Consider the following 21744-nt stretch of genomic DNA (forward strand, 5'->3'; position numbering starts at 1 on the left):
AAACATTAACAAAATAGGCAAACCTCCAAACAAGTAATGAGACCTTGTTGGGAAATGTGTAATCAAATTAAGATGATGTAACACTTCATTAGGGTGGACCCTAATCCACTATAACTGTTACAGGGCAACCCTGATATAAAAACACGTTGTCTGACTTTGGGTCCTCACCCACACACTTAAAAGGGCCTTACTAATACTTAACTGCAGGCACACACCTAAGGTGAATAAAAGGTTTGTTGACAAGGGAAGGGGAAATGAGGAAATGTACAACTCAGGGAGAAAAGAGGGAGATAAAGTCCTCACTGTGTCCTACCCGTTCCGCCAACATGGAATCCCAAATGGCACTCTGAGAGCTGGCGGTGAGCCAAGAGCCTTGAAGCCAAGAGAGCGCCCAAGGCCCACTGTCTGGTTTTATACCAAACCTGGCTGCTTAACTCCACCCTCAGGTCCCAGCCACCTTCCCTTTGGTGGTGACAGGATTTGTCTTTCCCAGTGTCCTGAGGGCTTTGGTCTGGAGTGGGGTGGAGTCCACAAAGCCTGCATGGAATTAGCTCAGGACATCCTTTCCCCTAACAACACCAGTGTCCTAATAAGGAGAAAAGATGAAACACAAACAAGTAGGAGAGAGAATGCCACCGAGAGTCCACTACAGAGATTGACAGGTGAGTGTTTTAAATCAAGGACTTTGTAAGAATTGCCCACAGTCACCTGGTTAGGAAGGAGCAAGGATCCTTCCCCCTTTTAAACAGAGGGAGTATAACTCTACAGTTAGGTTCATATTTGCCTTGTTAACCTGCAGAATTGGGAGATAATACATTTCTATTACTTTTAGGACAGTTTGGGTCATTTGATATGACATCTAGGACACTAATGCAACTTAAGAATTAAATGAAGTGCATTTAGGGCCTCCCCGGTGGCGCAGCGGTTGAGCGCTGGTTTGGGAAACTGCCCATGGCCTCTGCGGCACCAGTTCGATCCCAGGCTACTCCCAGGCCTCTGGAGGAGGGTCCCACATGGCGCGCAGACCTCTCCTGCCACCGGCTGCTCCCCTCAGCAGTGTACTTCGGTCCTTCTGCCTGCTCTGCTCCCCACTCTGGCTCTGGTGAATTCTCTCACTCTCCCGTGCTTCTGACTGTACCCAGTGCTTGTATAAATAAATAAATAAATCTTGAACAAAAAAACAATGTATGGGTTCTGTAATCTCAGTATTGACAGGGAAATTTATAGCTGAATTCCTTATCAAAAACATAGGAAGGAAAGGACAAAGACAAGCACAAAGCAAACAGAAGGAAGAAAATCCTACAAATAATAAAAATAAGACCACTCATCAATGAAATTGAAACTCCTTATCTGGACTTTTTTTTTTTTTAAGGATTTATTTATTTTTATAAGAGCTGGGGTACAGGTCAGAGGCGTGGAAAGGTGAGAGAATTCACCAGAGACAGAGTGGGGAGCAGAGCAGGCAGTTGGACCGAAGACACTGCTGAGAGGAGCAGTGGGCGCGACAGGAGAGGTCTGCAACTCCATGTCGGTTTCTCCCTGGCTTGCCGGGAATCGAACCCACGCTAAAGAGGCTACGGACAGCTTCAGAGCTTCACAGCTTCAGAGCTTCACAGCTTCACAGTTCACAGTGCTGTGTTCAACCCGCTGCACCACCGGCGAGGTCTCTGTATTTGGACTTTTCAAGCATGATGTGGTCTCTCTGCAGTCGCAACTGCCCACTCTACTTCCTCACGGCCTCAGTAGAGCATTCCCCAGCTGCTCTGTTCGTTATATCGTTCATATTTTCTCTACCACAGTGCCTTTATGCAAGCTTTTGCTCCCGATGAAATTCTCATTTTCCTCCAACATTGTATGTCTGGTCTGTTGAAGACTCAGTAGTGGACCCCAATATCCCACTCTCTGATGTTTGCTTGTTGAGCGAATCAAGGGGCAAGCTCAGGTTGGGGAGCTGAGCCACTGCATTTGTCTCAAAGACTCCAAAGCACATTCAGGGATGTTAGAGATAGTTGTCACGTTTGTTTCAGAGGTGAGTACATTTAAATTGAAATAAGCTTTCATGCAGTTTCCACCTGAGTCTTCCTCTCCCAACCCTGAAAATGTCACATTTGGTTTACTTCTCTCTCTCCCTCTTTGTCTCTCTCTCTCTCTCCCTTTTCAATCTGCCCTCCGTCCTAACCTCTCTCTCTCCCAACACCCCTCACTCCACTCACCACACTTTACAGCAGAGAAGGCAATCAGAGTTTGATGTTCCCTCAAGTATCCTTTGCTGAAGCACAAGATTCATGATGCCAAGAGAGGAGAGGATTTACCCTGCCTGCATCTGAGTAACAAGGAGAGGAGGGGATGCCAGCAGAGCATCGAAATAGCTAATATCTCCTTTCCCAGGGACAGAAGACAAGGATCCAGCATGCTATTCTGTGTCCGGGAGCAGTGGCCCATCCTCACTGTGCTGTGACCCGGACTCTGATGGCCATGATGTGTGACACCAACCCAGCCTGTGAGAGTTCAGTTAAGGTACTGGTAGTTGACTGGGGAAATTAGAAAAGGGCAGCACAAGGTTTGAAATAATAATTACTGGTGGAATATGAGGAGATTGACTTCTCATCAGGAATTGGCTCTCACCAGATCCCATCTGAGGATATGAGGTGGGAAATCCCATCAGCTGCATGTGCAAGCTAGGGAGCCTGGACAGTGGGCATTTTCATTCATTTCCAGTCCAAATGCCAGAGGACAAGGGCACATGTGATGTGAATTTCAGCACTGGGCATAGAATGAGGTAAAAATATCCAGCTCCATCAGTGAGACAAGGAAAGAGAAGAATTTCTCCTTCCCCTACCTTGTCTAACTCAGACCATTCCAAGCTGGACATTGTCCACACAGTTGACTTATGGAGTCCACTGTTAGAAACGCAAGACTTGGACAGGACACTGGCACAGACGCAGAACAATTATGGTGAGTCTGGGCGCTGCCGGCCCACTCTAGCTGACATCACAGTGACTCTTCCTCCTGAGGCGCTGGGGCTGGGTCCTGAACAGTCATGTTCAGATCAGAACAGTCATGTTCAGATCTAAAACAGAGAAAGTTCTGGTGAGGTGGAAAGATTGGTCTCATCAGGGACTCTGGGCCGAAACCTACCTTCATTTATATACTTGAACATTCCAAGTCAAATCATGTCTATGTTTGAACGTGTCTTTATGAAGATTTGTAACAGGCGCTCCAGCAATAACTGGAATTGCCTCATGCAAATGAAGCCTCATGCCTCATGCCTCATGCCTCCCCAGAAATGTTGGGGATTTCTGAGGAAGGGGACATACCCACCAGGAATCTTCCCTTGGTGGAAAAAGGAGCCTTTCGTGAAACAGCCTTCATGAGTAAGGAGTCAGCACACTGCAGGATACGTCAGGAAAGGAATCCATGGATGGAAGGGGAGTATCCCACAAATCGCAGATGCAACTAAAGTTCTTTCCTGTACAGTTTCTTTGGAAATGGGGTCACTTAGAGAGATATTAAAGGAAAAGGTCCATGTACTTTATCCTCAGCCCTCAGCAACATTTCCATCTTCGTTAGCTGCTCCTCTTTTTTATTTATTACATATTTACTATATTTGCATATTTATTTCTATTTATTATTTTCATGCATCATTGCTCGTGTTGGCACAGCATTGGTTTCTCTGCTCAGGTGTTCTCCCTGAAGTTCTGCTACAACATCTGACTGTGGCCATCACCATAGTCCCTGTTACTCTTCCCCACCTATTTTGACAGATGCCCCAAACAGACTGATGGATCAAAAATTTGCAATATATATTGGAACAAGAACAGACACATGGACCAATGGAACTGAATAGAAAATCCAGAAATAAACCCACTGATTTATGGTCAACTAATCTTTGACAAAGGAGCAAAGAATATGCCTGGGGGCAAAGAAAATTTGTTCAATAAATGCTGCTGGGAAAACTGGGTGACTACATGCAAAAGAATGAAGCTTGACTACTACCTCACACCATGCACAAAAACCAACTCAAATTGGATTAAAGAACTAGACATAAGACCTGAAACCATAAAATATATAGAAGGAAATATATGTGAAACAGTACGTGGTATGCACATCAAAGACATCTTTACAGACACATCACCCAAAGCACTGATAGTGAAGGCAAAGATAAACAGCTGATACTACATCAGATTCTGCACAGCAAAAGAGACAATAACAAAAACAAAGAGAAACCCCACCGACTGGGAGAACATTTAAGCACACAACACTAATGATAAAGGACTGATCACAAAAATCTACAAAGAGTTGATGAGACTCAACAAAAACAAAGAAAATAATCCAGTCAAAAAATGGGCAGAAGAGCTAAAAAGAAACTTCTCTGAAGAGGAAATGCAAATGGCCAAGAGGCATATGAAAAAATGTTCAACATCACTTGTCATCAGGGAAATGCAAATCAAAACTACCATGAGATATGATCTTACACCAGTGAGAATGGCACATATTAAAAAAAACTAGCAACACTGGGGCCCCCCTGGTGGCGCAAGGGTTGAGCGCTGGGTTGCAAAACTGCCCATGGCCTCTGCGGTAAAGGTTCCATCCCTGGCAGCTCCCCGGCCACCGGAGGAGGGTCTCACATGGCGAGCAGACCGCTCCTGCCGCCCGCTGCTCCCCTCAGCTGACTGGATCAAGAAGATGTGGTACATAAACACAATGGAATATTACTCAGCAATCAAAAAATATAACACATGCAGTTTGCACCAACATGGATGGAGCTGGAAGGGATCATGCTCAACAAAATAAGTCAGAAAGAAAAAGTAAAATAACGGCTAGTCTAACTCATAGCAGGAATTTAGAAAACCTAAATAAGGGACCAGGAAAAAGACCAGTTAATACAAAGTAAAAATCAAAATCAACAAGCAACTGTAAACCAGAGACACAGTACAGGGAGGGAGGTGGGGAGAGGAAGGACTAGGATCAAAATAAGGTGGGGTGCAATTGTATGGGGAATATAACTAAAACAAAAATGAATACATTGTGCAAATATGAAAAATGATGTAAGAATTATGTAAAATAAAAAACTAAAAAAAATGTTGTGATATATATACACAATAGAATACTACTCTGTGATTAAAAAAAAGTGAACTCATGCCATTTGTGGCAACATAGATGGAGCTGTAAGGGACTATGATAAGCGAAAAAGAAGAAAAAAGAGAAACAACGATTCATTTCATTTATAAGTGGAAATGAGAGACACTGCCCAAAAGGTCAAGAGAAGACACAATTTGCAAGCTCATCGTAGATTTGCAGCAACAGCCTCTCTCCTATCAGCAACAATGTGCGGAAGAGGAGGCACCAAAAAGGCCGCACTGACTCTGCAGGGCAGACCTGAGTGAACAAGGAGACGTGGTGCTGAACAACTGAGTCCAGACTGGGCTGCACAGGCGTGGGAGACCAGAGCATGTAAAGTGCGGATATACATGACAACTGGGAAAACTGGCCCCAACATGTACCTCCCTGTCTCCATTAGGGCATTTGAAGAATGGGGATAAAGAGACCCAAAAAAATGCTGTTTTTTTCCAAAATAATAAAATAGTGGCTGTTTTCATTTTGGTGTCAGGGGATGACAATGGAGCTGCTGTGGGAACCACATGGCCAAGGCCATGTGTGTTAAGTTCCCTCTGCACAGGCTGGTGAAGCATCTTCAGAACAGGGAGGGAGCCTGTGAGCACAGGGCAGGTTTTGGCCTCCCTTCCCTATGAACTTGCACACTGTGGAAAAAGTGCCAGGCCTCCTAAATGAGGGACAGTGATGAGCAGCCTCCTCCTCAGGTGGAGCCACTGAGGGTCAGGGAGACTCAACACCAGAGAAGTGATCAGAGACCCCTGGGCCAGAGTCCTGAGGGTAGAGATAAGGATACTGGGCTCAACCCAGTATTGTTGGCACCAGGATACACCACAGATGTGACACCTGATGACACTCTAGCAAGGGATATGGTGATCCAGTGTCCCAGAACCTGGAAACTGAGGGAGACTCAGAAAGCTGGAAAGAGGAAAACAAATCCTGGTGAGTTCAGTGCTGGCCCAGGTGATCCTGGGGTGGAAGACACAGAGGGTCAAGACAGATGTCCCTGGGGTCCGTTCCCTGGGTGCCTTGCTTGTGCCTCAAGTGACTAGGGAGTGGAGAATGTAAGATCATGATGGACATACCCTAAGATCGCTGGGATTGACTTCCCAAAAACTCTCTTATCCTCTACTCCTGTCTCACAAGAGAGGATCCTCCAAAAATATCTGTTCTGTTTCTGTTTCTGCTTACCGGACTCTGACTTGTTCCTGCACTCTAGATTCCTCTGCACCCTAGCATGGCAGCACTGCATTGAAGTGCTGCCCCCTGTGCTGCACTTTCTGAGTCAGGACAGACTGAGCCTGTGGCAGTGCTAGAGCCCCCCAGGGTGTCCCTGTGCTTCCACCACAGATTCATGAGTGCTCCTTGACTGAGAATCTGGGACAATTCCATGCTCTGAGGAGTGTGGAAAAGACAGAGTTCAAGGCTGTCCGAGGAGCTCCAATAGTTATAGGGCAACCCGAATATAAAACGGGTTGCCAGGCTGTGGGTCCTCACCTGAGAGCTTAAAAGGGACTTATTAATACTGCACCACAGGCACACACAAAATGTTAATAAAAGGTTTATTTACAAGGGAAAAGGAAATAAGGAAAATGTACAACTTAGGGAGAAAATAGGGAAATAAATTCTTTAATGCGTCCTACCCGATCCGCCGACCTGGAAACCCAAAGGCACTCTCAGAGCTGGCTGGACCCTGCAAGCTGGCAGAGCCAAAATGGGGGACCCCTCCAAAACCCACATGTCTGTCTTTATACCAAACCTGGCTGCTTAACCCCACCCTCAGGTCCCAGCCACCTTCCCTTTGGTGGTGATGGGATTTGGAGTTCCCAGTGTCTTTGGCTTTGGTCTTGAGTGGGGGTAGAGTCCACAAAGCCTGTATGGAATTAGCTCAGGACATCCTTTTCCCCCTAACACAATCACTCATTATACCATGATGAAACCCAAAGGTGGTTACTTCTCATTTCCCTTCGTCTCTCCCTCGTTCTTCTCAACAGCCTCTATGTCCCACGTGTGTGCAGTGGGCTGACACTGTGACCTGAGACTGAGATCTGGTTCATTTCCCGGTCCTGATAAAAAGAACTATTGGGGAACAACAGAAGTGTGACTCTGTTTGTGAATTACACTAGGGGAGATCAGAGGGAAGCAGCTCCTAGAACTGAATCAGGCCAGGTTGAACCACACAAGTAACCTTCCCCCATCCAGGCCCTTGCTGCCCCCTGCTGGGCAGCATATGGTATGACACAAGTGCCAGGTAAGGCTACTGAGTGTAGTTGAAAATCTCAGCTTTGTTGATTCTTTTTCATTCCTATTTTTCTCTTCTAGATCAATACAAGGTTCCCCCATTTCCTTTTAATCCCTATAGTCTTCTGTCCCTTTTCCCTGGGTCTCCTCCTGAATGAAATGTGTCCTGACACACGGTGAGCTAAGACTCTGCCCTTCAACCTACCCCAGTAGGTGTTTCCTCTTTAGTGTGTAGAGGAGGGATTCTCTAGTCAGCCAGGAAGACACAGTGGATGGAAATGAAAGCATGTCATGTAACAAGTTTCATTAAAAAAAATTGTGAGATGCAGACTAAAGAAGTCTGTTTTTCAAAATGGTGAAATAAAATATTTGGCAGAAGGAGAGGGAGCTCAGTAGGTTTGAATGACCCAGTGGGGAGCAGCAGGTAAAATCCTGTTTTGCAGGCTATGGAGGGAGGGGCTGGAGTGAGGTGGGGTAGTTCTAACACCCCAGCCCTGGGGCCCTCATTTCAAGACTGTCTGTCACATGCGACATTTGATGTGCTCATGCAACCAATTGTTATGTTTGTGGACACTTTCAAGATCCCTCTTTATTTTCTTTGCCTTGTGATTTGTTACCAAATGTCAGCTGAAGAACACTGTTCCCTGAGCTTAGTTCACATTTCATCCTTGGTCCTTGTCCCCACCACACAAACCCAGAAGTAGGAGTAGACTCACTCTGGTCAATGTGGATGAAACTGAATGAAAATATAATCGTGTCTGCTGCATATTAACTCCCAACAAGCTACATTGCAGGTACAGTTGTGTCGTAACTGTACGCAAGATATCAGGGAATGGGGGATAGAGAAAACCACAAAATTGGAAACAACAATGAATTATGACAAGTATTAACTTCCTTTGCCCTGAACAAGTCCAGTCCCAAAGCCCGAGATTTTTTTCAGTCTGAAGTACCACTTTTTTAAGGAACAAATAAGATTTATTTTTAGTTATTTATGCATATAACTGGGCAGTAGACCAGAGATGTGGGGAGGGAGAGGATGCACCAGAGGCAGAGTGGGGAGCAAAACAGGTGAATCTACTGAAATATGTTGCTGACAGGAACAGTGGGTGTGGCAGTAGAGTTCTGCTCTCCATGTGCTTGAGCTCCCTGCCTGGGGATGGACTCATGCTGCAGTGGTTGTCCATAGCTTGATAGTGCTGAGACTTAACCTCTAGAGCCACCAGGGTGGCCCTGAATTATCACCTTTTAATCTCACTACCAGTACTGGACCAGCAGGCCCCCATGCCACACTCAAGTTTCCACAATCAACAAGATCAATGACTGAAGGATCCTATTCACTCATCCTCTAGCTACTGTGTTTGAGCATACATATTTTAAAATAATTCCCATTGCCTCTTAAAGGAATTTGTGGACTGGTATGCAAGGCAGAGACCAAGGAGAGGCCCTATTTTCTCCCCACTCTTTTGAAAACATCAAGAATCTTGGACAGATTCCTGGAAATGTGAGAACAGCCATGGGTTTTTCTGCAACAGGGGTTACAGAAAATGCTAGACTTTCTGAACAGAGACTCACATCCATGAGCAGATCATCCTGTGGGCAGAACACACTGGGAGCAGCATTACACTTGTCATTTTTGGAGTTTGTGGGTTTGGAGTGCGGGGTCCTTGGGTTCACTCTGGGAAAGGTTTCACCAGAGCACCTGTTTTCTGCAGCACACAGCAATTTTCGCAGGCGAGTTTCTCCATGAGACAGAGATGTTAGTTATATTTAAAAAGCAGGTTTATTAGGGAAGGGATAAAACAGCTAAAGACATTTGAACAGACACAAGCAGGCAGAAAAGCTGCCCCAGAAGGGACAGGTTTGCTGAGAGGGGCCTACATGGTTGTAGGTGGGCAGCGTTGAGGAGAATGGCCTGCCCTGAAGGAGGTCAGTGAAGAGAAGTCCCGGCATGATTCATGTCATGGACAGCCAGAAAGCTGCTGCCCTACAGAGGAGAGAGTTGGTGAAGAGAGAAACTTGCAGAGTCACAGGTGGGGAGTAGGAAAGCTACCTGTGCAGAAAGCTGCCTGTGCAGAAATTGCACTGATATAGTCCTTTTCTCTTTGGGAGGGGCTCACTCCTCCTTGGAGTGGCCTGTTAGTTGTTGATTTTGGATAACTGGGCAATACTAGAAAGGGATCAGAGATTCCAAGATGGGCCCAATCTCCATATCTTTACCCTCAAGTCTGTGCTACACTCCCTAGAGCAGTCTGATCCTGCTTGTTTCTTATGCCTTAGGATAAGGCACTGGTGACTGAGGGGCTGACATCTACGGCTGGGTTAATGGTCATGTTATTTTCCTCTACCCCACCTCCTTGTAGGTCAGGTTCTGGTCTTGGGATACCTCCTTTCCAGGCTTTCTATTCTGGGCCTCCATCACACTGACACGTGGCTGGGACACAGGACATGTTCCAGCATCTCTGGCAGTAGAGTCCCAGCTCCACTTGGGAGAACACCCCCGCTCTATGCCAAGTGTCTCTTGTCACTGCAGAAATGGAAAGTGTAATATTTCTAAGATTAATCATCATTATGGAGAAAAGCTATCATTGCAGCCATAAAATTGGACAGGATCTTTGTGGATTGTGTTATGGAAAGGAAGGAAGCTAATACAACTTTTGTCTTGAGGCCATCTGTGTTGATCCACCAAGGCCCCTTTTTCTTGGGATTGTGTCTGGCACCCAAAGTTGCTGCTGGTTAAGCTAAATGTAGAGTGAGGCTGGGGCCTCTCACATGGACTAAAGTTTGGTATGAGGAACATACTGGGAAACCAGTACCTGCTGAAAACATTGGGCAGACACTATGGCCACATTACCATAAGCAGCTAGACCACCTTGACAGGAAGTTAAGTGTGAACAGGGAATAGAGATAGGATGTTTTGATCAGCAATGACAATGGAATGCCCAAGCAACAGCCCCTACTCACTCTCCCAAGCTTGTGCCAGACTATTATGCAGCCCCAATCCACATCCCCACCAAGGACATTACTCCACATACTTGCACACCTTCCCTGAATCTGATACCCAATAAATGTGTGACTGGCCAGGATTTTGGCACAGTATCTCCAGATATGTAACCCCCTGGTCCTTTCTCTCTCTGTCTCACTACTTGGACTTTGAGTTATTGTTCCTCTGTCCCCTGCAGCTCCCAAGATTGATGCCCCATGAGGCGACACACATGGGTGATGCCCCATCTGCACAGGGTGGGGGAAACATCTTCAGTGCAATGTGGAGGCTGTGGGCACAGGGCAGGTTCTTGTCTCACTTCCCCATGAACTTGCACCACTGTGGTAAGCACCATCACTCCTGAATGAGCTACAGTAATACTCAGCCTCATCCTCAGGCTTGAGACCAGAGATGGTCAAGGTGGCCGTGTTGTCTGATTTGGAGCCAGAGAAGCGATCAGGGATCCCTGAGGGCCGGGAACTGACTCTATAAATCAGGAGCTTGGTTGCCTTGCCAGGGAGCTGCTGGTACCAGGAGACATAGTTATAACCCCCAATGTCATTGTTGGTCCCAGCACAGGAGATGGTGATTGACTGTCCCAGAGTCCCAGACACTGAGGAAGGCTGAGTCAGAACAGACTGGGCCCAGGAACCTGAAAAGAGGAAAAACACACTCAGGTGAATTCAGTCTGGGCCCAGGTGAGCCTGAGCAGGAGATAAAGGGTCAGCTGTGATGTGTTCAGTGTCCCTGCCCTGGAGACCTCACCTGCGGCCTGAGTGAGGAGGGTGAGGAGAAGCACAGTCCAGGCCATGGTGGAGACAAGCCAAGTTCTCTGCCTTCTGATGCCCCAACCTGGGCCTGGCTCCCCCAGATGTCTCTTATCCCCTCCCCCTGCCTAAGGCTAGGGAGGGGCCTCTATGCAAATCTGATTCCTTAGTGCTAGATTCAAGTCCTAGGTCACAGATATGTTCTTTTCAACTTGCATTTTTTTCCATTTCACCACTTCCACAGTTAAATTAAACCAACCTCACCCAATCTGGACGTGAAATCACAGAACCTTTCACAAATGTGTCTCCTTCTCTCTTTAAAATTTGTGAGACTATTCTTTAATTCTCTATTTTTTTTATTGTGTGGGTTTAAAATTCATTTATTTTTCAAATGAAAAGTACCAATTTATGGTTCAGGTTCCATCTGGGATGTAGAGAGCATGCAACGCCATTTCTCCTCTGAATGCAGCTGTAAACCTAGAACATGCAGGAGAGGCAATTATAAAGGGAATCTGAAAAGTCACTGGAAAAAGAAACTTGCATTTAAAGGGACAGCAAACCAGAAACAGTTTCCTGTTTTTCCCTTTGTATTCCATGGTCTGAGTTTGAAACAACACAGCTGTTTTAGGACATCTGAGTCCTGCTTCGTCCTAGGAAAATCTCAGTGGTAAACATTCATGGGACTTCATCCACTTCAGGATAAACCACAGCAATGAAGGTCCCCAAAACCCAGTCCCTTGCTGCCCCCTGGTGGCCACTGAGGGTGCAGCCCAAGTCCTGTGAAGCAGCAGAGCTTTAGCAGGACATCCCTGACCTGTCCTCTCTCAGCTCCTGCTTCTTTCTCACATTTGTAAGAGAAATCTGCCTCCTAGTGCCCTCCACGTAGTTCTCCTTTTTCTTTCAGCTTTTGAAACAAACAACTAAACAAAAAGTGGAAAAGAGAACCAATTACATGATTTCTGAAATTAGCCCATTTTGAAATAAGCACACAGGAGATATCTATAGAAAGGACACAGTATTCCAGAAAACCAGTAAACAAAAGAAAGCTATGATGTATAGAATCATATTTAAAAAATCAAACTATCAGCCCTCCCCGGTGGCGCAGCCATGGAGCACTGGGTTGTGAAGTTGCCTGCAGCCTCTGCAACTCCAGTTCGATCCCCAGCCACCGGGCTAGGGTCCCACATGGTGCTGCAGACCTCTCCTGCCACTCCCGCTGCTCCCCTCAGCAGTGTACTTCGGTCTGCCTGCTCTGCTCCATGCTCTGGCTCTGGTGAATTCTCTCCACCCTCCCGTGCCTCTCACTGTACCCAGTGCTTGTATAAATAAATAAAGAAATCTTTAAAAAAAATAATAAATTAAGTGCATTTAAACACGCATTCCACGTTAAAGCAGGATGGCCAAATGGCTTTGGAAATTGTTTTGGTGGAAGGAAAGTGAAAACACAACATATTAAAATGTGTGGGTTCTGGGCCTCCCTGGTGGCTCAGTGTTGAGCACTGGGTTGTGAAGCTGCCCACAGCCTCTAGCAGTGCAGGTTCCATCCCCCGCCCTCCCTGGCCTCCGGAGGAGGGTCCCACATGGTGCACAGACCTCTCCTGCCGCCCTCTGCTCCCCTCAGCAGTGTACTTCGGTCCTTCTGCCTGCTCTGCTCCCCGCTCTGGCTCTGGTGAATTCTCTCACCCTCCCGCGCTTTTGACTGTACCCAGTGCTTGTATAAATAAATAAATAAATCTTGAAAAAAAATAAAATGTTTGGGTTCTGTAAACTCAGTATTGACATGGAAATTTACAGCTGAATTACATATCAACAACATAGGAAGGAAAGGACAAAGACAAGCACAAAGCAAACAGAAGGAAGAAAATCCTACAAATAATAAAAATAAGACTACTCATCAATGAAATTGAAACTCCTTATCTGGACTTTTTTTTTTAAGGATTTATTTATTTTTGTAAGAGCTGGGGTACAGGTCAGAGGCGTGGAAAGGTGAGAGAATTCAACAGAATTCACCAGTGGGGAGCAGAGCAGGCAGTTGGACCAAAGACACTGCTGAGAGGAGCAGTGGGCTAGACAGGAGAGGTCTGATACTACATGTGGGTTTCTCCCTGACTTGCTGGGAATCGAACCCAGGCTGAAGAGGCTATGGACAGCTTCAGAGCATCACAGCTTCAGAGCTTCGCAGCTTCACATCTTCACAGTGCAGAGTTCAACCTGCTGCACCACTGGCGAGGTCTCCGTATTTGGACTTTTCAGGCATGATGTGGTCTCTCTGCAGTCGCAACTGCCCACTCTACTTCCTCACTGCCTCAGTAGAGCATTCCCCAGCCGCTCTGTTCCTTATATCGTCCATATTTTCTCTACCACAGTGCCTTTATGCAAGCTTTTGCTCCCGATGAAATTCTCATTTTTCTCCAACGTTGTATGTCTGGTCTGTTGAAGACTCAGTAGTGGACCCCAATATCCCACTCTCTGACGTTTGCTTGTTGAGCGAATCAAGGGGCAAGCTCAGGTTGGGGAGCTGAGCCACTGCATTTGTCTCAAAGACTCCAAACCACATTCAGGGATGTTAGAGATAGTTGTCACGTTTGTTTCTGAGGTGAGTACATTTAAATTGAAATAACTTTCATGCAGTTTCCACCTGAATCTTCCTCTCCCAACCCTGAAAATGCCACATTTGTTTTACTTCTCTCTCTCCCTCTTTGTCTCTCTCTCTATCTTTTCAATATGCCCTCAATCCTAACCTCTCTCTCTCCCAACACCCTTCACTCCACTCACCCCACTTTACAGCAGAGAAGGCAATCAGAGTTTGATGTTCCCTCAAGTATCCTTTGCTGAAGCACAAGATTCCTGATGCCAAGACAGGAGAGGATTTACCCTGCCTGCATCTGAGTAACAAGGAGAGGAGGGGATCCCAGCAGGGCAGAGAAATAGCTAATATCCCCTTTCCCAGGGACAGAAGACAAGGGCCAGGACTCAGCATGCTATTCTGTGTCCGGGAGCAGTGGCCCATCCTCACTGTGTTGTGAGCCGGATACTGATGGCCATGATGTGTGACACCAACCCAGTCTGTGGGAGTTCAGTGACAGTACTGGTTGTTGACTGGGGAAATTAGAAAACGGCAGCACATGGTTTGAAAAAATAATTACTGGTGGAATATGTGGATATTAACTTCTCGTCAGGAATTGGCTCTCACCAGATCCCATCAGAGGATACGAGGTGGAAAATCCCATCACCTGCCATGTGCAAGCTAGGGAGCCTGGACAGTGGGCATTTTCATTCATTTCCAGTCCCAATGCCTGAGGACAAGGGCACATGTGATGTGAATTTCAGCACTGGACAGGGAATGAGGTAAAATGATCCAGCTCCAGCAGTGAGACAAGGGAAAGGGATGAATTTCTCCTTCCCCTGCCTTGTCTAACTCACACCATTCCAAGCTGGACATTGTCCACACAGTTGACTTTACGGAGTCCACTGTTAGAAACGCGAGTCTCGGACAGGACACTGGCACAGACACAGAACAATTATGTTGAGTCTGGGCTCTGCAGGCCCACTCTCGCTGACATCACAGTGACTCTTCCTCCTGAGGCGCTGGGGCTAGGTCCTGGCCAGAACTATGTTCAGATCTAAAATGAGAAAGTTCCGGTGAGGTGGAAAGATTGGTCTCATGCAGGGCCTCTGGGCCGAAACCTACCTTCATTTATATACTTGAACATTCCAAGTCAAATCATGTCTACTTCTGAGCGTGTCTTTATGAAGATTTGTAACAGGCGCTCCAGCAAGAACTGGAATTGCCTCATGTTAATGAAGCCTCCTGCCTCATGCCTCCCCAGAAATGTTGGGGATTCCTGAGGAAGGGATTCCTGAGGATTCCCACCAGGAATCTTCCCTTGGAGGAAAAAGGAACCTGTTGTGAAACAGCCTTCATGAGTAAGGAGTGAGCATGCTGAGGGATACTTCAGGAAAGGAATCCATGGATGGAAGGGGGTATCCCAAACATCCCCAATGCAACTAAAATTCTTTCCTGTTCATTATATTTGGAAATGGGGTCACCTAGAGAGATATTATAGGAAAAGGTCCATGTACTTTTTCCTCAGTCCTCAGCAACATTTTCTCCTTCCTCAGCTGCTCCTCTTTTTTTATTTATTACATATTTACTATATTTGCATATTTATTTCTATTTATTATTTTCATGCATCATTGCTCGTGTTTGCACAGCATTGGTTTCTCTGCTCAGGTGTTCTCCCTGAAGTTCTGCTACAACATCTGACTGTGGCCATCACCATAGTCCCTTTTACTCTTCCCCACCTATTTTGACAGATGCCCCAAACAGACTGATGGATCAAAAAGTTGTAATATATATTGGAACAAGAATAGACACACAGACCAATGGAACTGAACAGAAAATCCAGAAATAAACCCAACTAATCTTTGACAAAGGAGCAAAGAATATGCATGGGAGCAAAGAAAGTTTGTTCAATAAATGCTGCTGAGAAAACCGGGTCACTACATGCAAAAGAATGAAGCTTGACTACTACCAAACACCATGCACAAATATCAACTCAAAATGGATTAAGGAACTAGACATAATACCTGTAACCATAAAATATATAGAAGGAAATATAGCTGAAACACTACACAACATGCACCTCAAAGACATCTTTACAGACACATCACCCAAAGCACTGATAGTGAAGGCAAAGATAAACAGCTGGGACTACATCTAATTAAAGAGCTTTTCCACAGCAAAAGAGACAATAACCAAAACAAAGAGAAACCCCACCGACTGGGAGAATATTTTTGCACACAACACTAAAGGACTGATCAAGGACTGATCACAAAAATCTACAAAGAGCTGATGAGACTCAACAAAAACAAAGAAAATAATCCAGTCAAAAAATGGGCAAAAGAGTTAAAAAGAAACTTCTCCAAAGAGGAAATGCAAATGGCCAACAGGCATATGAAAAAATGTTCAGCATCACTTGTAATCAGGGAAATGCAAATCAAAACTACAATGAGATACCATCTCACACCAGTGGGAATGGCACATATTAAAAAAACTAGCAACAACAAATGTTGGTGAGGGTGTGGAGAAAAAGGAACTCTCCTGCTCTGCTGGTGGAAGTGCAAAATGGTCCATGCACTATGGAGAGCTGTGTGGAGATTTCGTGACCTACTAAACATATAGCTTCCATATGATCCAGAAGTTCCACTCATAGGTATTTACCCAAATGACTCAGAAACATTAATTCCAAAGGACACCTACACCCTATGTTTATAGCAGCACTATTTATAATAGTTAAGCTATGGAAACAACCCAAATGCCAAAACCTTGATCCAGATGACTGAATCAAGAAGATGTGGTACTTATACACAATGGAATATTACTCAACAATCAAAAAGGATAAACACATGCAGTTTGCAGCAACATGGATGGAGCTCAAAGGGATCATGCTCAGCGAAATAAGTCAGAAAGAAAAAGTAAAATACTGGATGATCTCACTCATAGCAGGAATTTAGAAAACCTAAATAAGGGACCAGGAAAAAGACCAATTAATACAAAGTAAAAATCAAAATCAACAAGCAACTATAAACCAGAGACATGCTACAGGGAGGGAGGTGAGGAGAGGAAGGACTAGGGTCAAAATAAGGGGGGGGGGTGCAATTGTATGGGGAGTATATCCAAAATGAAAGTGCATACATTGGGCAAAAATGAAAAATGATGTAAGAATTATATAAAATAAAAAAGTAAATTTTTTTTTGTGATATATATATACACAATAGAATACTACTCTGTGATTAAAAAAAGTGAACTCTGGCCATTTGTGGCAACATGGATGGAGCTGTAAGGGACTATGACAAGTGAAAAAGAAGAAAAAAGAGAAACATCGATTCATTTCATTTATAAGTGGAAATGAGAGACACTGCCCAAAAGGTCAAGAGAAGACACAATTTGCAAGCTCATCGTAGATTTGCAGCAACAGCCTCTCTCCTATCAGCAACAATGTGCGGAAGAGGAGGCACCAAAAAGGCCGCACTGACTCTCCAGAGCAGACCTGAGTGAACAAGGAGATGTCGTGCTGAAGAACTGAGTCCAGGCTGGGCTGCACAGGCGTGGGAGACCAGAGCATGTAAAGTGCGGATATACATGACAACTGGGAAAACTGGCCCCAACATGTACCTCCCTGTCTCCATTAGGGCATTTGAAGAATGGGGATAAAGAGACCCAAAAAAATGCTGTTTTTTTCCAAAACAATAAAATAGTGGCTGTTTTCATTTTGGTGTCAGGGGATGACAATGGAGCTGCTATGGAAACCACATTGCCAAACCATGTGTGTTAAGTTCCCTCTGCACAGGCTGGTGAAGCGTCCTCAGAACAGGGAGGGAGCCTGTGAGCACAGGGTAAGTTTTGGCCTCCCTTCCCTATGAACTTGCACACTGTGGAAAGTGCCAGGCCTCCTAAATGAGGGACAATGATGAGCAGCCTCCTCCTCAGGTGGAGCCACTGCGGGTCAGGGAGACTCAACACCAGAGAAGTGATCAGAGACCCCTGGGCCAGAGTCCAAGGACAGAGATAAGGAGACCAGGCTCAACCAAGTATTGTGGGCACCAGGATACACTGCAGGTGTGATACCTGATGACGCTCCAGCAGGGGAAATGGTGATCCAGTGTCCCAGAACCTGGAAACTGAGGGAGACTCAGAAAGCTGGAAAGAGGAAAACAAATTCTGGTGAGTTCAGTGCTGGCCCAGGTGATCTTGGGGTGGAAGATACGGAGTGGTAAGACAGATGTACCTGGGGTCCGTTTCCTGGGTGCCTTGCTTGTGCCCCAAGTGACTAGAGAGTGGAGAATGTAAGATCATGATGGACATACCCTAAAATTTCTGGGTTTGACTTCCCCAAAACTCTCTTGTCCTCTACTCCTGTCTCACAAGAGAGGATCCTCCAAAAATATCTGTTCTGTATCTGTTTCTGCTTACCCGACTCTGACTTGTTCCTGCACTCTAGATTCCTCTGCACCCTAGCATGGCAGCACTGCACTGAAGTGCTGCCCCCTGAGCTGCACTTTCTGAGTCAGGACAGACTGAGCCTGTGGCAGTGCCAGAGCCCACGGGGGTGTCCCTGTCCTTCCACCACAGACTCATGACTGCTCATTGACTGAGAATCTGGGGCAATTTCATGCTCTGAGGAGTGTGGGAAAGACAGGGTTCAAGGCTGTCCGAGGAGCTCCAATCACTCATTTTCCGATGATGAAACCCAAAGGTGGTTACTTCTCACTTCCCTTCACCTCGCACTCTTTCTTCTCAAAAGCCTCTATGTCCCACGTGTGTGCAGTGGGCTGACACTGTGACCTGAGACTGAGATCTGGTTCATTTTCGGTCCTGATAAAAAGAACTATTGGGGTACAACAAATGTGTGACTCTGTTTGTGAATTACACTAGGGGAGATCAGATGGAAGTAGCTCCAAGAACTGAATCAGGCCAGGTTGAACCACACCAGGAAGTTTCCCCCATCCAGGCCCTGCTGCCCCCTGCGGGCAGCATATGGTATGACACAATGCCAGATAAGGCTGCTGAGTGTAGTTGAAAATCTCAGCTTTATGCTTCTTTTTCCTTCCTATTTTTTCTCTTCTAGATCAATACAAGGTTCCCTCATTTCCTTTTCATCCCTATAGTCCCATTTGCTTTTCCCTGGGTCTCCTCCTGAATGAAATGTGTCCTGCCACACAGTGAGCTAAGACTCTGCCCTTCAACCTGCCCCAGTAGGTGTTTCCTCTTTAGTGTGTAGATGAGGGATTCTCTACTCAGCCAGGAAGACACACCGGATGGAAATTAAAGTCATATAACAAGTTTCATTAAAAAAATTGTGAGATGCAGACTAAAGAAGTCTGTTTTTCAAAATGGTAAAATAAAATATTTGGCAGAAGGAGAGGGAGCTCAGTAGGTTTGAATGACCCAGTGGGGAGCAGCAGGTAAAATCCTGTTTTGGAGGCTGGAGGGAGGGGCTGGAGTGAGGTGGGGTAGTTCTAACACAGCAGCCCTGGGGCCCTCATTTCAAGACTGTCTGTCACATGTGACATTTGATGTGCTCATGCAACCAATTGCTATATTTGTGGACACTTTGAAGATCCCTCTTTGTTTTCTTTGCCTTGTGATTTGTTACCAAATGTCAGCTGAAGAACACTGTTCCCTGAGCTTAGTTCACATTTCATTCTCGGTCCTCAGTCCCCACCACACAAACCCAGAAGAAGGAGTAGACTCACTCTGGTCAATGTGGATGAAACTGAATGAAAATATAATCGTGTCTGCTGCATATTAACTCCCAACAGTTACATTGCAGGTGCAGTTGTGTCATAACTTACGCAAGATATCAGGGAATGGGGGATAGAGAAAACCACAAAATTGGAATCAGGAATGAATTATGACAAGTATTAACTACCTTTGCCCTGAACAAGTCCAACCCCAAGTCCCGAGATTTTTTCAGTCTGAAGTACCAATTTTTTAAGGAAAAAATAAGATTTATGTTTATTTATTTATGCAAACAACTGGGCTGTGGACCAGAGATGTGGGGAGGGAGAGGATGCACCAGAGGCAGAGTGGGGAGCAAAACAGGTGGATCTACTGAAATATGTTGCTGACAGGAACAGTGGGTGTGGCAGTAGAGTTCTGCTCTCCATGTGGTTGAGCTCCCTCCCTGGGGATGGACTCATGCTGCAGTGGTTGCCCATAGCTTGATAGTGCTGAGACTTAACCTCTAGAGCCACTAGGGTGGCCCTGAATTATCACCTTTTAATCTCACTACCAGTACTGGACCAGCAGGCCCCCATGCCACACTCAAGTTTCCACAGTCAACAAGATCATTGACTGAAGGATCCTATTCACTCATCCTCTAACTACTGTGTTTGAGCATACATATTTTAAAATATTTCCCATTGCCTCTTAAAGGAATTTGTAGACTGGCATGCAAGGCAGAGACCCAGGAGAGGCCCTATTCTTTCCCCACTCTCTTGAAAACATCAAGAATCTTGGACAGATTCCTGGAAATGTGAGAACAGCCATGGGGTTTTCTGCAACAGGGGTTACAGAAAATGCTAGACTGAACAGAGACTCACATCCTGTGAGCAGAACATCCTGTGGGCAGAACACACTGGGAGCAGCCTTAAACTTGTTGTCATTTTTGGAGTCAGTGAGTTTGGAGTGTGAGGTCCTTGGGTTCACTCTAGGAAAGGTTTCACCAGAGCTCCTGTTTTCCGCAGCACACAGAAGTTTCCCAGGCGAGTTTCTCCACGAGACAGAGATGTTAGTTACATTTAAAGGATAAGTTTATTAGGGAAGGGATAAAACAGCTAAAGACATTTGCACAGACACAAGCAGGCAGGAAAAGCTGCCCCAGAAGGGACAGGTTTGCTGAGAGGGGCCTGCATGGTTGCAGGTGGGAAGCGTTGAGGAGAACGGCCTGCCCTGATGGAGGTCAGTGAAGAGAAGTCCCGGCATGATTCAGGTCATGGACAGCCAGAAAGCTGCTGCCCTACAGAGGAGAGAGTTGGTGAAGAGAGAAACCTGCAGAGTCACAGGTGGGGAGTAGGAAAGCTACCCTGAGCCTGTGCAGAAACTGCACTGATATAGTCCTTTTCTCTTTGGGAGGGGCTCACTCCTCTTTGGAGTGGCCTGTTAGTTGTTGATTTTGGATAACTGGGCAAAACTAGAAAGGGATCAGAGATTCCAAGATGGTTCCAATCTTCATATCTTTACCCTCAAGTCTGTGCTACATTCCCTAGAGCAGTCTGATCCTGCTTGGTTCTTATGCCCTATGATAAGGCACTGGTGACTGAGGGGCTGACATCTACAGCTGGGTTAATGGTCAGGTTATTTTCCTCTACTCTACCTCCTTTTAGGTCAGGTTCTGATCTTGGGATACCTCCATTCCAGGCTTTCTATTCTTGGCCTCCATCACACTGACACGTGGCTGGACACAGGACATGTTCCAGCATCTCAGGCAGTAGAGACCCAGCTCGAATCAGGAGAACAGCCCCAGCTCCATGCCAAGTGTCTCTTGTCACTGCAGAAATGGAAAGTGTAATATTTCTAAGATTAATCATCATTATGGAGAAAAGCTATTGTTGCAGCTATAAAATAAGACAGGATCTTTGTGGATTGTGTTATGGAAAAGAAGGAAGCAAATACAACTTTTGTCTTGAGGCCATCTGTGTGGATCCACAAATCCCCCTTGTTCTTGGGATTGTGTTTGGCACCCAAAGTTACTGCTGGTTAAGCTAAATGTAGAGTCAGGCTGCGGCGTCTCACTTGGACAAAAGTCTTGGTATGAGGAAAGTACTGGGAAACCGTATGTGCTGAAAACATCAGGCAGACACTATGGCCAAGTTACAATAAGCAGCTAGACCACCTTGACAGGAAGTTAATGTGAACAGGGATACAGATAGGATGTTTTGATCAGAAACAACATTGGAACCCCTAAGCAACAGCCCCTATTCACTCTCCCAAGCTTGTGCCAGACTATTATGCAGCCCCAATCCACATCCCCACCAAGGACATTACTCCACATACTTGCACAACTTCCCTGAATCTGATACCAAATAAATGTGTGACTGGCCAGGATATTGGCACAGTATCTCCAGACATGTAAC

This window comes from Talpa europaea, assembly GCF_964194135.1.
Source record: "Talpa europaea genome assembly, chromosome: 14".
Classification (NCBI taxonomy): Eukaryota; Metazoa; Chordata; class Mammalia; order Eulipotyphla; family Talpidae; genus Talpa; species Talpa europaea.